Source organism: Macrobrachium nipponense, chromosome 26, assembly GCF_015104395.2.
Source record: "Macrobrachium nipponense isolate FS-2020 chromosome 26, ASM1510439v2, whole genome shotgun sequence".
NCBI lineage: Eukaryota > Metazoa > Arthropoda > Malacostraca > Decapoda > Palaemonidae > Macrobrachium > Macrobrachium nipponense.
Genome location: NC_087215.1, coordinates 17,576,879 through 17,591,618, shown reverse-complemented (window position 1 = coordinate 17,591,618; position 14,740 = coordinate 17,576,879). Strand labels below are relative to the sequence as shown.

The 14,740-nt window shown below is 37.0% G+C and overlaps 1 protein-coding gene and 1 pseudogene across 1 annotated transcript in view; one reads left to right on the top strand and one right to left on the bottom strand.

Annotated features, from left to right (window-relative positions):
• The window catches only part of LOC135200003 (CTP synthase 1-like), a 155,460-nt pseudogene extending 151,410 nt beyond the window's left edge, over nucleotides 1-4,050 (bottom strand).
• Nucleotides 1-14,740, top strand: part of LOC135200004 (glycogenin-1-like) — a 247,778-nt gene that overhangs the window by 101,641 nt on the left and 131,397 nt on the right. The window lies entirely within an intron of this gene.

Genomic DNA, 14,740 nt, shown 5'->3' with positions numbered 1-14,740 from the left:
GACAAGTCCGAATCCTTCCACCCTCGTTTAGGAGAGGGAGAAGCGGACGAAGAGAAGCACTCTCTGAGGACGCTTTTCCGATAGCGGTCCTGAGCAGTCTGTCTATATACAGCACCTGCTGAAGGGACGCCTGACCGGGGGGAATTCTCCACAACCTCCGTACGGCTTTCGACTTTCCTTCTCCTCTGGGCTTGGGAGCTTGGAAGAGGTCTAGGCCTGGGAGCGTCGCAGAGACGGTCAGACGCCCCTCCACAACACTGGGGACACTCACTTCACTATAATCACTTTCACAGTCCTTACCTTTCATGGTAGCCATTATTTTGGATCTCATCCTGTGAAGAGTAGCCTTCAGTTCAGCAATTTCCGAGGCCGAATCTGAATGTAAAGCCAGTGAGGGCCCTGATACAGAATCATAATTAAGAGAAGAGTTAGAATTATCCAAAGGCTCAATAGGCCTTGTACTACTACCCGCAATCTTAGATGCAGCCCTTCTGACTCTATCCCTTTCTAACTTCTTCAAGTAAGAAGTTAGAGTCTTCCATTCCTCAACATTCAACCTCTCACACTCATGACAGGTGTTAGAAATAGAACAATCAAAACCCCTACATTTGCGACATACAGTGTGAGGATCAACCGAAGCTTTCGGTATCCTCACCTTGCAGCCTACATTCACACACATTCTCACACAAACACTTGAATCAGACATTCTTGAAGAAAAATCAAAAGCAAGTCCAAATCCAGTCCACAGTAGCGAATGCCAAAACAACGATCCAGGTACGTCACCAAAAGTCCACAAAAAGATGATCAATTGTCTAGAAAAGCGAATTCCAGTCAAGAGGTGGCAGCAACGATGTTGATACCACCGGCGACAGAAAATATATGAATAGAAAACGGGAATGGTTCCTAGTCCTGCCGCCCAGGGCAGGCCGGTAGATCACCTGACATTACCCTGTAGCGAGTGGCGCGAAATTTGAATTTCTGTCAGGGACGACGGAGTCTTAGCTATGTATATATCTGACAGGTAAGTTGATTGTATGAAATTACAAGGTAGGTGAAACAGAAAAATCTGCTTTGCTAAGTTGGTCTATTCCACTTTTATCAGCCATTATGGGGTGATTAGAATCTGAGGTCTGTTTGTTGTATGGAAATCACATTTGTCAATCCTGTAACATAATACTGGTCTATGGTAACTTTTGTGTAACTTTTATTTGAGATCAAAGTGGAACTTACCTGCAAGAGCTAGCAGTGGAACGTCAAGCCAACTTTTTCCAACAGATACCTTACTTCAGTTTGAAAATAAATGTTGCAGCAAATAAGATTTTTAATGCTCAGTGACAGCCTCAAACATGGTTCCTCTAAAAACACATCAGCATTTTACTAGAGATCCTGTTAATTAGAAAAGCACTATTATCAATTCAACTAACTTTCTACTCTTTCAAACCAAAGATTTTCAGCTGTAAACAGAAAGACATTTGAGGAAAGATGTTTACAAAACTAATGAAAATTTGTATTCAAGCAAAGCTTCTAAACACATAAACAATACCAACACAATCATAACTATGATAAAGTACACCTTACTAATGACTATAAAATACAAAGCTTACCATCCGCTACATCAGAATAGGCTTGATACATAAATCACAAATGTAGATCCTTGAACGAAGCACTTTTTCTCCAAAAGATTTAACAGATGCTCCTAAGTAGTACACTGAAGCATTAGAGTCAACCAAGCTCTATCCAATTTCTTGAATGTTGGGTCTTCAAGCAATGAAAAGGCACCATTCTGGTCATCTGTAAATTTAGACTATATAAAAGAAATTATCCTTCGGAAAAGAATACAAGAAAAAACATACGTATAGAGTAAATGGTTTATTGTTTCTAATATGATGACCATGTAATCACTGTTATGCAAAATATAAAAATATCAATAATAAAAGCAACAGCCTCTGATTCTCTACTGATGGCAGAGATGCTGCAATTAGTACCAACCAAAATACAAGGTTAATTATGTGCTTCACTAAAAACTAACAGCATTCTGAAAAATTTACTGGAGAAAAGCATGCTAGCATGCAGGCAAGAAAAACAATTTAATCATACATAAAACAGTTTAACAAGAAAAATGAACACCAGTTCAAACATTAATAATACAATTTACAATTCAGTTCCAACATGAATGGCTACATTCTGCCATAGAGGCATGTAATTTCATCTCAGATTTCAACTGTTTCTAAACTGTAAACTGTACACCATACAGATGCATGGTATCCACTTTATACATCTTTCACTGGCAAAGTGTTCTCAAAACCATTAAGGTGTCACTAAAACTTGCTACTTCTTTTCCTAAATTATTTCTTAACACCAACCACTCAATTCAATTACATTCCCAAATTTTTCCCTTTGCTTTCATTATAACTTTATTCATTATTATAACCACAGCTAAAATTGTTCATGATCTCTTAAAATATTTTATGCTTAAATAAAGGATGAAGAATGACTTAAGGATAGAACAAAGATTTAGGAAAAAACATGATATCCACAAAAAAAAAGGGATTTTGAGAATATAAACACACTATGTACTGTACATATTTACTACAAGATTCCACATTAGGCCGAATCATGATCTTTGGCTGCAAGATGAGGAACAAAGCAATGTCATCTTTATGATGACTTGTTACACTTAAATAAACCCAAGTTACAAGATGCCGAAGTATGCAAGAAAACATTCCTCACAATTTCAATGGATTTTCCTCTTCTTAATAAATAATTACAACACTGAAATCTTGTTCTTTTGTAGATGCAAATACTACATTTATTGTATTTTTCTATTACATGGCCTATCCACATGAATCTATCATTTTTGTTCATCTGCTAAGTATGTCCCAGGCTTCAATACCAAACCCTAGACTAATTTGGCCTTTGCCTGGAAAGTTCCCAGTAAAAGCTATAAGTTGCAGATATCTAATATGGCTAAGGCTGCTCTTCATCAAACACAAAAACCATATATTTTTTTTGTTGTTTATCCATTTTTTATGATTTTTGGTCACTATTGGTAGTTTTCGCATTTTCATTACACCTAAGGTAAATGACCGAGTGGCAGAATAGCGGCCACCAATCCCAGAATGCGACCACCTTCCCGAAAAAGTACTTGAATTCACTGCCATGAGCATCAGTTAGCTAAGAGTTGTGGTCCATCCTGGCAGCACACCGAGACTTCCATACGTTCCTCACAATACTATCTATACCTAGTAGGTATAATTCAAGAGCTTTTTCAGGATGTGGCCGCGTTCTGAAAGGTGACTGCTAGCCTATGTCACCATTCGGTCATTTACACCTAGGTAGCTACTTAGGTATCTGACAAATACTAGCTACCTAGGTAGTAGTATGGGGGCAACAGTGAGAAACCTGAGTTTTTGGTGGGGTAAACCAAAAACAAGTCAACTAGCTAATACAACAGGAGGGGTAAACTATGAAAAAAAAAAAAAATATGAAAGGTCGAGAAATATAGGTATTACCCAGGTAGTAGGTAGTACTTAGCTAGTACCTAGCTAGGTAGGTTAGCCTAGTACTACTAGGTAGGTATTACCTAGTACTAGGGTACCTAGTCCACTTGATAGCTTAAAACTTGTCAGTTTCATTACCTAGGCCTACTATTTTCTACACTTGGCTGCATGTTACCATTTGCGAATAGGTCTCCAAAGAACAGTCTCAAAGAAGGCTGATTTCTGCTAAAGTGTAGTAGCCATTCTAGGTTACCTGTCTTAACTACATAGCTAGGTAGGTAGGTACTACCTACGTGCATGTCCTAGAGTACGTCTAACTTTGCTACACACGTGGTACAACTCTGCCTAGGTTAGTTAAGTAATTAGTTACATTTAAAGTAAGGCCTAAGAGTATGTGAAATTCTGACCTACATCTTGATTCATTCTTAACAAATATCTTTAAGCAGTATTTAAGCTAAATCAGAACTATGCTTACGTTTTCGGATTTTCATAGAAGTTGTACTCGTAGTAGTATTAACAGTAGTTTTGTTGGCTATCCATTACCTACAACGGCTCCTGTTTCTGTCTCGTTCCCTGAGCTATTCTTTATTTGTATGATTTCTTAATTGTTGCTTGTAGTTTCAGTATATTCCTTTCGTTTTTAATTCCCTCTCTACACAGACATATAAAGGGGAAAATAATAAGTATGATCTCGTCCTTTCATTCATGATATGACTGTTGCACGAATCAGAATCTACTAAGCTGAAGTAGTAGTAATTGTAAATTTTCGATTTTTCCCCTGTTTGGTAAACAATCTTTGCTTAATATATAATTTACCTCTAACGTATTTAATCTGACTCTTCCTACTTGGATTTTTTAATCTCATTTTGACTTTCCTATAGCACCACGAAGGTAGCATGTTTCCTCTTTCGTCTTTACTTTTTTCTTCTTCTTCACTGTTTTCTTACTGCTCCATCTTCTTTGGATGTGGATCTCCAACCTTTTGATATATTCCGTTGAAAATAGGCTTCTGATGAAGGGGTACTACCTACTTAACAACATACGAGTATACTAGTGTTTACAGCACTATATATTTGATTGATTGTCTGGATTTGTAACTTTTATTTCTTTTTTAGTTAACACCATAATTTCTATAGCATCCATAAAAAATGGGAATGCTACATATTTCCGACACAGCCTCCCTAACATGATCGGCTACAACGTTTAAGTATGAAGGAATCTGCAATTTTTTACGAAAACAGATGAAACATGGCAATAATGCAATCTTTATCGTGATATGAGGCTTTTTATAATAACCACTGCATGGTATTTACTTTTAAAATTGTTATAAGCAAGACAGTTCAGTGGGAAGTTATATTCTATTTTTAACCATATGGTTGACATTCTATATCGCCCCCTTCATATGTACCGTATTTTAATGTATCCAGGCTAGACCTTGTCATTATTGCTGATGTCACTGACAAGTATTGATTCTGTAACGCTTGCTCTCTCTCTCTCTCTCTCTCTCTCTCTCTCTCTCTCTCTCTCTCTCTCTCTCTCTCTCTCTCTCTCTCTCGTCAGGCTATGGTATTTCTACACGGAGTGCTATTTTCATTTCGGTTTCTAGTGTAGCATAATCTAGAATCATGTCAAGTCAAATATCATTTCGAGTTCAATGATGCTCATATTTTTGCTCTAACTCAAAGTCAGTCAATGTTCCATGTGTTTCACCAGTACTTTAAGTATCATAACGAAAATTGTTCGCAGATTGTTAAATTCTTCCATGGCTCACATGAACTTTTGTAGTACTACTAATTTCAAAGTACACACGAAAACGCAGATCCCCTGAAATTCCACTTTCCGCCCTATTTTTTCAGGTTGGCATGTCTGCATTTGAAATCTCGAATCGATCAGATTGGCCTACCATGTAAACATTGTGTGTGTGTGTGCTTCTATTTTAGAGATTTTTTTTTTTAGTAAATGATTATTGAACAATATTATTGCTTAGAATAAAAAAGCCACTTCCTCCTCACGATCACTGAACATCCAAAAAGTACAGAAAAAAACAAGGAAAAAATGACAGTTTGACTGAAGTTTATGTTTTAATCGAGAAACAAACGTGACAATAAAGATGCCGCTGCCTTTCCACGATCGTTGAAAATCCAAAAAACAAACATGACAGACGGGTTGATGACTTTATTGCTTACAATTAATCCAAAATGTACAGGAAAATAAACAGGTAAAAATTGATAATTCGACTAAAAAGTTAACGTTTTAAACCAGATACAAACGTGACAGACGGGTTGATGCCTTTATTGCTTAGAATAAACATGCCACTTCCTCCCGACAATCGTTTAAAATCTAAAATATACAACAAAAAAAAACAAGTGAAAATTAATAATTCGACTAAAAAGTGAACGTTTTAAAGCAAAAACAAACTTGCAGACGGTCGATGCCTTTATTACTTGGACTAAAGATGCCAAAATGTACAGAAAAAACAAGTAAGAATTAATAATTTGACAATTTGACTAAAAAGAAGTTAACGTTTTAAACCAGAAACAAACTTTACAGACGGGTTGATGACTTTATTGCTTACAATAAATCCAAAATGTACAGCAAAAAACAAGTAAAAATTAATAATTCGACTAAAAAAGTTAGCGTTTTAAACTAGAAACAAACGTGACAGACGGGTTGATGATTTTATTGATTAAAACAAATCCAAAGTGTACAGCAAAAACCAAGTAAAAATTAACAATTCGACTAAAAAATTTCAATGTTTTAAACCAGAAACAAACGTGACAGACGTATTTGTGACTTTATTGCTTAAAACAAATAAAAAATGTATAGCAAAATCAAGTAAAAATTAATCATTTTACTAAAAAAAAAAAGTTAACGTTTTAAACCAGAAACAAACGTGACAAACGGGTTGATGACGTCACACGAAACCCCTCCATCCATTCCTGTAGACGACTCACTCTCGAAACCGCTGGGATCAGCTCAAGGTCAAATACGTCAAATTGGTGCTCTTACCGGAATACCTTCTGAAGAAGTAAGTGTCGTTTCCATTATAATTTTTTTGTGGTTTCATTATACGCTCATTAATGCTTCGGATGGTTCTCGATGCTATTGATAAGCCGGGCGGCGAAAGGTGACATTTGTTCATAGATTAGAGAAATGTCTTTTAATGTTACGGTCAGCTGCTGTTCGGTCGTATGGGATCCGGTAGACCTACCTAGGCCTATAGGACACGAGGCGACTAGGCCTAAAAAAAGCAAAAATATTAAAAAATAATAAATCGATAATGGTCAGCACGCTTGGTTTTAAACCTACTAGACCCAATACATTAACAAAATTAGACCACGACAAACGAGATTTGGCAAACTTTCCTCATATCTGATCCTATAGGCCTAGGATAGGCCTATGGTCGTGTGAAGTCTTAGCTAGGCCGTATTTTTTAATATTTACATTAAAAGAAGGAATTGTTAATTAAATAGGCAAGGCTAGGGAAAGTTCGTTTTATGCTAATCCTTAACCTTATCTGACACTATAGGCCTAGGGTAGGCCTGGGGTCGTGTAAAGTTTTAGGTAGGCTGTATCTTTTAATATACTTACATCAATAGGAGTTAGCCTATTAAACTGGCAAAGTTTTATTTTTACTATTTTAATGAGATTCCCGCAATTTTGATGAGCCTACACTTCCATTGTATTTAAATATTGTTAAAAGTTACCTATTAAAATTTTGTAGCCTAGCCTATAAGTAGCCTATCGTGGGAAACCGGGGTGTCGGTGGGGACGGGGATGGGGGGAAGATACGATAAGAGGTATGCAGCCTTATTACCCTAACCCAATATAGGATGCCATGTGCTGGTAAATAGGAGAGAGGAACCGTTATTTGACCTGGGCCTCTCAACCTAACCTTACGTAACCCCTAGACCCCAGTTCCCCACGATAGGCTACCAGGCTAAAGGTTTTGTTATAGCTTTTAACAAAGCATTTTCAGTAGAAGTGTAGGCCTATCAAATTTGCGAGAATCCCATCGCAATCATAAAAGTAAAACTTCACCTACTTACTAACCCCTCCTATGAATGTAAATATTAAAGATACAGATCAGCTTAGACTTAACATGGTGATAGGCCTATCCTAGGTCTATAGGACCAGATATGGGAAAAGTTGAGTATACCACCAATTTTTTCTTAGCCTATTTATTAATCTGTTAGCTTAGTACAAAAACCAAACGTGTAGACCCTTAAAGGCTTATTACTTAGAAATATTTGACTTTTCTGAGGCATAACCGTAAAGGTAAAATTTCTCTGTAATGTAACATGTTAAAGAAATTTTTCTCAACATGTTAGAGAAATTTTTCTATGGCAAAGAATTTCAAATCTGTCCAAATCATGTTGTAAAATTAGAGATCCATATTTCACAAATTTTATAAATTTTGATATTGAAACATTTGGAAGCATCATGACGTGTTGATAGGCGTAATTCACCAAAGAACAAATGGTATTTCAGTAGTAGCCTGTTGAAAGTGAATATTCAAGAACACATGGCGTAACACTGCATGTATAAATTACAGCGCAGCTCTGCAGTGATATGTTTTACGCCAGAGGTAAAGGATAGAATATCTTATTGGTACAGACAAAAAAAAGCAATAGGCTAATCAAACAGAATCGCCATGTAAAAAAGTATGATTTTTAAAATTGATACTGTCTTGTAGAAGATTCTAGAAAGTAAGTACTGTACAGTAATATAGTACTTAATTTTCACAGTGAAGATTCATTAAACATCATGAGAAAGGTTATAAAACGTTATATGTTGTCATAAGAAAACCCTGTGGTTAGGTTACAGAAGGTACTCTAGCCTTGCTGTTCCAGGAGTTTGTTGATATTGTATTATCACATTTTAATATGTATTAATTTTGTGCATTTTTTGTAGCAAACAAATTGCAAATTGTAATAAGTATGGATACACTGCAATATAGCCAAGGCTTGGCTTTTAGGCTAGTCTGTCCTTTGCTTTTATGCTAGCCTACCCTTCAGAGGATAGACTGGGTGCTGCAAGAATCGATAAACAGTATGTCCAAAAGTCATTCTTGGAAGGCAGCGAGCTAATGCTAAGATTTCAAACTATATTGACCTGGCTTATAACGTGTTAGTATACTACTGGTATTGGCCATCTAGAGAGTTAGGCAAGAATTCCTATTTATATGATCCAACTCCTTGATGTTGGAAGGTGGGCCTTGTGGGCTAGATTGCTTTTTCTCCATTCCTTAATTTTACTTCAGGCATAATTACAGGATGTAAGGTTAGGCTGATACCCTGATATTGTTGTGGTCTTGATGACAGGCACTTACATTGGTTTTAAGTCCTTGTTTGTTGTATTTATGACTCATTCATTGCTGAAAATAGTAGGGCAGCTTGATGTTATAAGTGGTATACTTATTTTGAAAAATATTTGATAGCATGGATAAATAAAGTATTGAACAGGAATTTCTGGGAAAAAATTCCATTTCACCCAATCTAACTATATTGATATACATTTGACTGGTTATTCCATAGCCATAGCCATTGAACATGCTTCAACATGGTGATATAGAATATTGGTATAGCGATCTCTTTTTATATGTAGTTATTGGGTGATATAGTATATTGGTATAGTGTTCTCTTTTTGTATGTAGTTATTGCATTATAATATATACATTTTACTGTTACTTTACTGTGTAACAAGACACCTACGTAGCCCTTGTAAATTGTAGTATGTACCTATGTATCGAGGGGCAGAAAAGTATGGTCTACAAAAAGTCAGGAAGGAATGTGTGTTAATTACTGTACTATATAAGAATTTTGAAGATTCTAAAGTAATGCACAGTAACTGAGTGCCATGATATAATAGGATAAAAGCATGATGCAGAATCGTTGTTGATGATATGGCTTTTTTTTTTGTGTGTGTAAGGTTAGTTGAATGGCAATCTAAATAACCAGCACCTAGTTCAAGTTCACATGGGAACAGATACAGCTCACAATCTTTGGTGATAAATTGTTTAGATTTCAGTGCATGACTCAATAGGCTCTCTCTCATTTTGACCAACCTAGCTTAAGTGTTTTGGCAAAGGTTGCACTTTTCTTCAAATCTGTTATATCTCTGGCTCGGTCATCAGCCTGTCAAAACAGGCAATTGAAGCAGTAAAAAAAATTGTTTGTTTTGGACGCTTTTTTTTTTAAGGATTTATGGATTAATAGATTTGTTACTCCTTTTATTGTTGAAGTTCTCTTATTTTTCATTTGGGTTTAGGCTGCTCTTTTCATATTTGCTGGGTCTTGATTACTTTCTTCTTCTTGTATCATAATAGTTTAAGAATGAGCATTTACAGGAACTAGAGATTTAAGGAGTTTGTGTACATCCATAAACGACGGAGTTGTTGTTTTTGTGTGTCCTACTAATTCTAGGAAAGTGAGGTCAGCTCGCTGGCAAGATAAACTGGTTATAGATCTTGGAATAAAAGTTTATGAAGCCTGAATCATATTGAGGACAGGGCTTCAGCTTGATACATGGAACCAGGTTCTTTTGTATCTGTTTTTTTTAGCCAGTGTTTACATAATTAATTGTGTTATTTTTTCATACTGTTGTGTGTTTGTTATGTTCATGTTTTACTATAGCTGTACATTTGATGACTTTGTGTCTGTATTTTAATATACAGTACATACAAGCGTTGTCATCAGTTGAAGCTTTTCTGACAAGTAGCTTCATGTGTATGAGTCCATTATTATAACAATAATGTAGTCATGCAAATAATGATGTGGTACTATCATGTCAAGAAATTCTTACTCATTTCAGTGGGATAAATTTATCTTTAGTATCCTGGCTTTAAACTGCCCTCATTGACTGTTCACTGACAGTCAATATGGAGTCATTGTTTTAATGTCAGGTTTTCCTTTTATTGGATATCTAAGATGTGTTTGGATGACTTTCCACCTCTTGTATATCACTGTTTGCCATGATTCATCTAGAACTCCGGGCCTTCACATAAGCTATCTGTATCTACTTAGTTAGACTGACAATTATTTGCTTCACTCTTCACATGCTTAAATCATCTTGGTTTCTGGATAACACTATTATATCAAGAACCCACCTGTTTTGTATAAGTATCTGAATATCTATGTGGTTGTTCTTGTATACGTTCTGTATGTCTGCATTTGAATTTATCTACACACAGTTTAGTGACTAAACAACATTAACCTGTGTTGCCATATTTGCTTGTATTTTACCACATCATCTCGAATAAGGAAATACAAGACAATACGGTGTGGTAATGGCACACAAACGGATGCCCAATATGAGTAAAATATATTGATTTTATTCTAAGAGCATATTCAGTTTTTTATCACATAGTGAACTACACCATACTCAGAGAGAGAGAGAGAGTCGCATAGGGAAAGAAAATTGATAATAACGGATTTTTATTGATAGTAATAAAAGAATAAGATTAGACGGATGGTACCAAGCAATAGAAGAATATATAGTCTTATAGTAGAGTATTAGCAAACATCGCATTTATCATGAGAGAAGGGCGAGATTGACAAAAATGCAAGCATGTTATGAGGACTGGGCTTAGGGCCAGGTTAAGGGCTTAGGCCCTTAGGGCCTTCCGTGGGCTCTCCTTCACACCTACAAGTGTCAACCTCTTACGTAAATAGGTAGTGAGTGTATCTGTTTACTTAGCATATTGATAGATAGATAGATGTTTATGGGACATTGAGTGTTAATTGATCCTGTGGAAGGTATGTTGCACACTTGTGGAATTTGATATTAGTTATTACTGTATGCTAAATAAAACATACTTTCATTAGTGCTTGCCCCAAAGGAATCGTCTTTATTCGCATTTTATGTGTTTATTTCTTTTGTTTTTCAAAGGGACTGGACCACAGTTCTTGAATAAATTTATGCTAATGATCGTGTTTAGCGATGACATAGGCTGCACTCAAGGCCATGGCAAGCTGCGAACTTTCAATTTTTTTTCGCTCTCTTCAAAGGTTTGATGTTATTTCTTGTGTCGTAAGTTTAATCATGATATAATGAGCTCATGGTATAATGAGCTCATGAGAAAAAAGTAATCTTTGGATCGTCAAGTTCTAGGTATCTCGTATTAGCCTGTAGAAGACAATCGACTGGCGCCAGGCGGGAACGCTGTAAGGCACAGAAAACGCCTGCTAGTGCAACCCCACCCAACACCCCCTGCCCTAATCCCCGCGAGCCATCTCCCTACCCCACCGCCTCATCGAGCCACTTACCATGCCCCCCAACAGGAGCTTCTGCTCTTCCAACCGGTGCTGCTGCTGCTGTTTCTCTTCACTCTTTCTCTCTCTCACGCCATTCGCTTTTCCCCTCCCGGTTACGTAACCAGACTCTTATAGTTACTGCACTTGGCTTTTATCTTGATGTAGCCATGTTGGTACGCCTGTTTTATCAGTGAGAAGACATTCAAATTGAAGTTTGTTATACCCTTATCGTTGGTTGTACAGCGTGTGGTAGTGCACGCGGCTTTACAGAAGATGCTCTCTCTCTCTCTCTCTCTCTCTCTCAGGACGTATAAACACTTGACCTGATCTTGTTTGGATGTTGGGTACACCCTCAAGGTGACACTGAGTTGAGACTAAAATGCTAATAATTTATTTATTTATTATTGACGATACAGTGCCAGTACGCCGATGTTGGCGAGTTGATTAAACTTTAGGCCACTTCCATCCACGCATGCTGCCCCCCCCCCCCCCCCCCCCCCCCCCCCCCCCTCGCCAGACAATGGGAGTAGTTGATGTAATGCTGCTGAGTGATTGGGGAAGGTCAGCTAGCTGGGCTTGCTTGCGTGGCCTCCTCGCTGTTGCTAACCAGACTGCTTCTTATATAGCAAGCAGGAGTGGCGCTTGTCCGTTCAGGCTAAATTTGGCTTTCACTTGTGGACGCAGATGTGTCGCTTCAAAGTCGAAGGACACGTCCAGGAAGGCAGTAGCCATACGCACTCTTACTGACGCATGCGTAGTAGTAGTATACCGTACCGCGTCTTTTCAAAACGGTTATATATATACTATTATTACTATACTATCAGGGACATGGGATGAAAAATGAAGATAAGAGAATGTTATCATCAGTTTCAATCAATCAGCGACCTAAAGTATGCAGGAGTTTCCTAGTTTAGTTTTACTTGTGTTAAGTATGATCGTTCATTTTTATATCGTTCCTTCATACGTCACTTGTTTTATCATGCGAATATTCAGGGAATTTTATAGTTGGGGGGGGGGGGTGGGGGGGGGGGGGGGTTTGCGGGTGTGGAAAATTTGGAAAATTGGGGGGGGGCGTACATTCAGGATTTCCGTCATTGCTAAGGAATATTAGATGACTGCAATTTTATATAACTGCACCACGTATATTTTCTCAGGCCGCCCCCCCTGTTGCGCCTATCCTATTACTTCTTGTAAGACTCTCTCTCTCTCTCTCTCTCTCCTCACTCTCTCTCTCTCTCTCTCTCTACTCTCTCTCGTATCTCTATATATATATATAAGATATATATATATATATATATATATAATATATATATATATATGCGTGTGTTATGTATGAAGTAAGTCATTCTTCTACGTTTTTTATGCTTTTGATATGTTACGTCATTTTATGTAGTAAAGCTTCCGAACAGTGTAACTGCTTTTCCCCTCGTTCCTATTATTTGTTATTATTTAAAATAAAGTCATTTGGTCTCTGCTGAGGTACCTTTAATCCATCGACCTTGCCTGGTTCACCACCCTACCCCGAAAATTTGAAGGTGACCCTTCTATAGATTCTGGCACATTAGAACTCATTCGTCTTTATGTAATAAATAAAAACATTTACTGTCTTGCCTCGTAGGATTTCCTTGTACGGAATCAGAAAATGTAACGGACGTACACGAAGATAAATTTTGAGTGTCTTTTGTTTGAGTCTCATATCACCGCAACCCCGTAGTCGGTTACACCTTTGAGACCTACCTATTCTCAAATTCCTTTCCAGCGCTGAATGACCTTTATAGGCCCCAGCGCGCGCCTCAGTGGCGTGATTGGTATGGTGTTGGCGTCCTACGTCGGTGGTCGCTGGTTCGATTCTCGGCCATTCCATTGAGGAGCGAGAGATGTGTATTTCTGATGATAGAAGTTCACTCTCGACGTGGTTCGGAAGTCACGTCAAGCCGTTGGTCTCGTTGCTGAATAACCATTGGTTCCATGCAACGTAAAAGCACTATACAAACAAACAAACAAGGCCCCAGCGCTTGGCCTTTGGCCTAAACTCTGTATTCCATTCCACATCACCACGAAGTTCAGACTGGTGGGTCGTTACCCTCGCGGTCACCGAGATTTCAGAGAAATGCTCTTCTTTAAGATGAATCCATTCAAGAATTTCTTCCGAAATTCTTAATTAAGAAACCCCATTAGAGCACATGGCGAAAAAAAAAAATAAATAAATGAAAATAAATAAATAAAACATACATAAATGAATACTTAAGTGAAAATAGTGTCAGAGAACATTTTGTCGTCTTGAATTACTACCCAAATGAAAATCACGGGTATTTATTTTACTTTTTTTTTTTTTTTTTTTTTTTTTTTTTTTTTTTTTAAATCAGAGAATATTTTGTTCTCTTGAATTAATATCCAAATTAAATTCACTATCAGAGAACATTTTGTATTCTTGAATTGTTATCAAAATTCAAATCCCCAGCAATATATTATCGTACCTCCGTTCATATTCTCTTCCATCTTACTGTCCACCGTCTCGTTAACAGTTGATTCATAGGGCAAATCCGAGGTTTTCCTCCTGTTACACCTTTCATACCTTTTCACTGTCAATTACCGTTTCAGCGCTGAATGGCCTCAGTTGCGCCCCAGGCTTTGTATGTACGCCAAAAGTATATATATAAATCATTAATCAGGTACTATATATTGGTGTGTTTTTTTTTTTTTTTTAATGGTGCAAGTGTCGGCATTGCTTGTAACTTTATGCCTTATCGTCCTGTGCTTGAAGGAATGTAGGCCCGTACCCAGAGTATTCTTTTCCATTAAGCTGAACCTATGCTTTATAAATTTCATTGCATGTATAGGTATATATCATGTTCCTATTATCACTCTATCCTTGTATACTGCTAAAGCAAATTATCTTAATGTTTTAATAAAAAAAAAAACAAAAAAAAAAAAAAAAATTATAGACTTTGCCAAAATATCCAAATGATTGTTTATTTATACTTT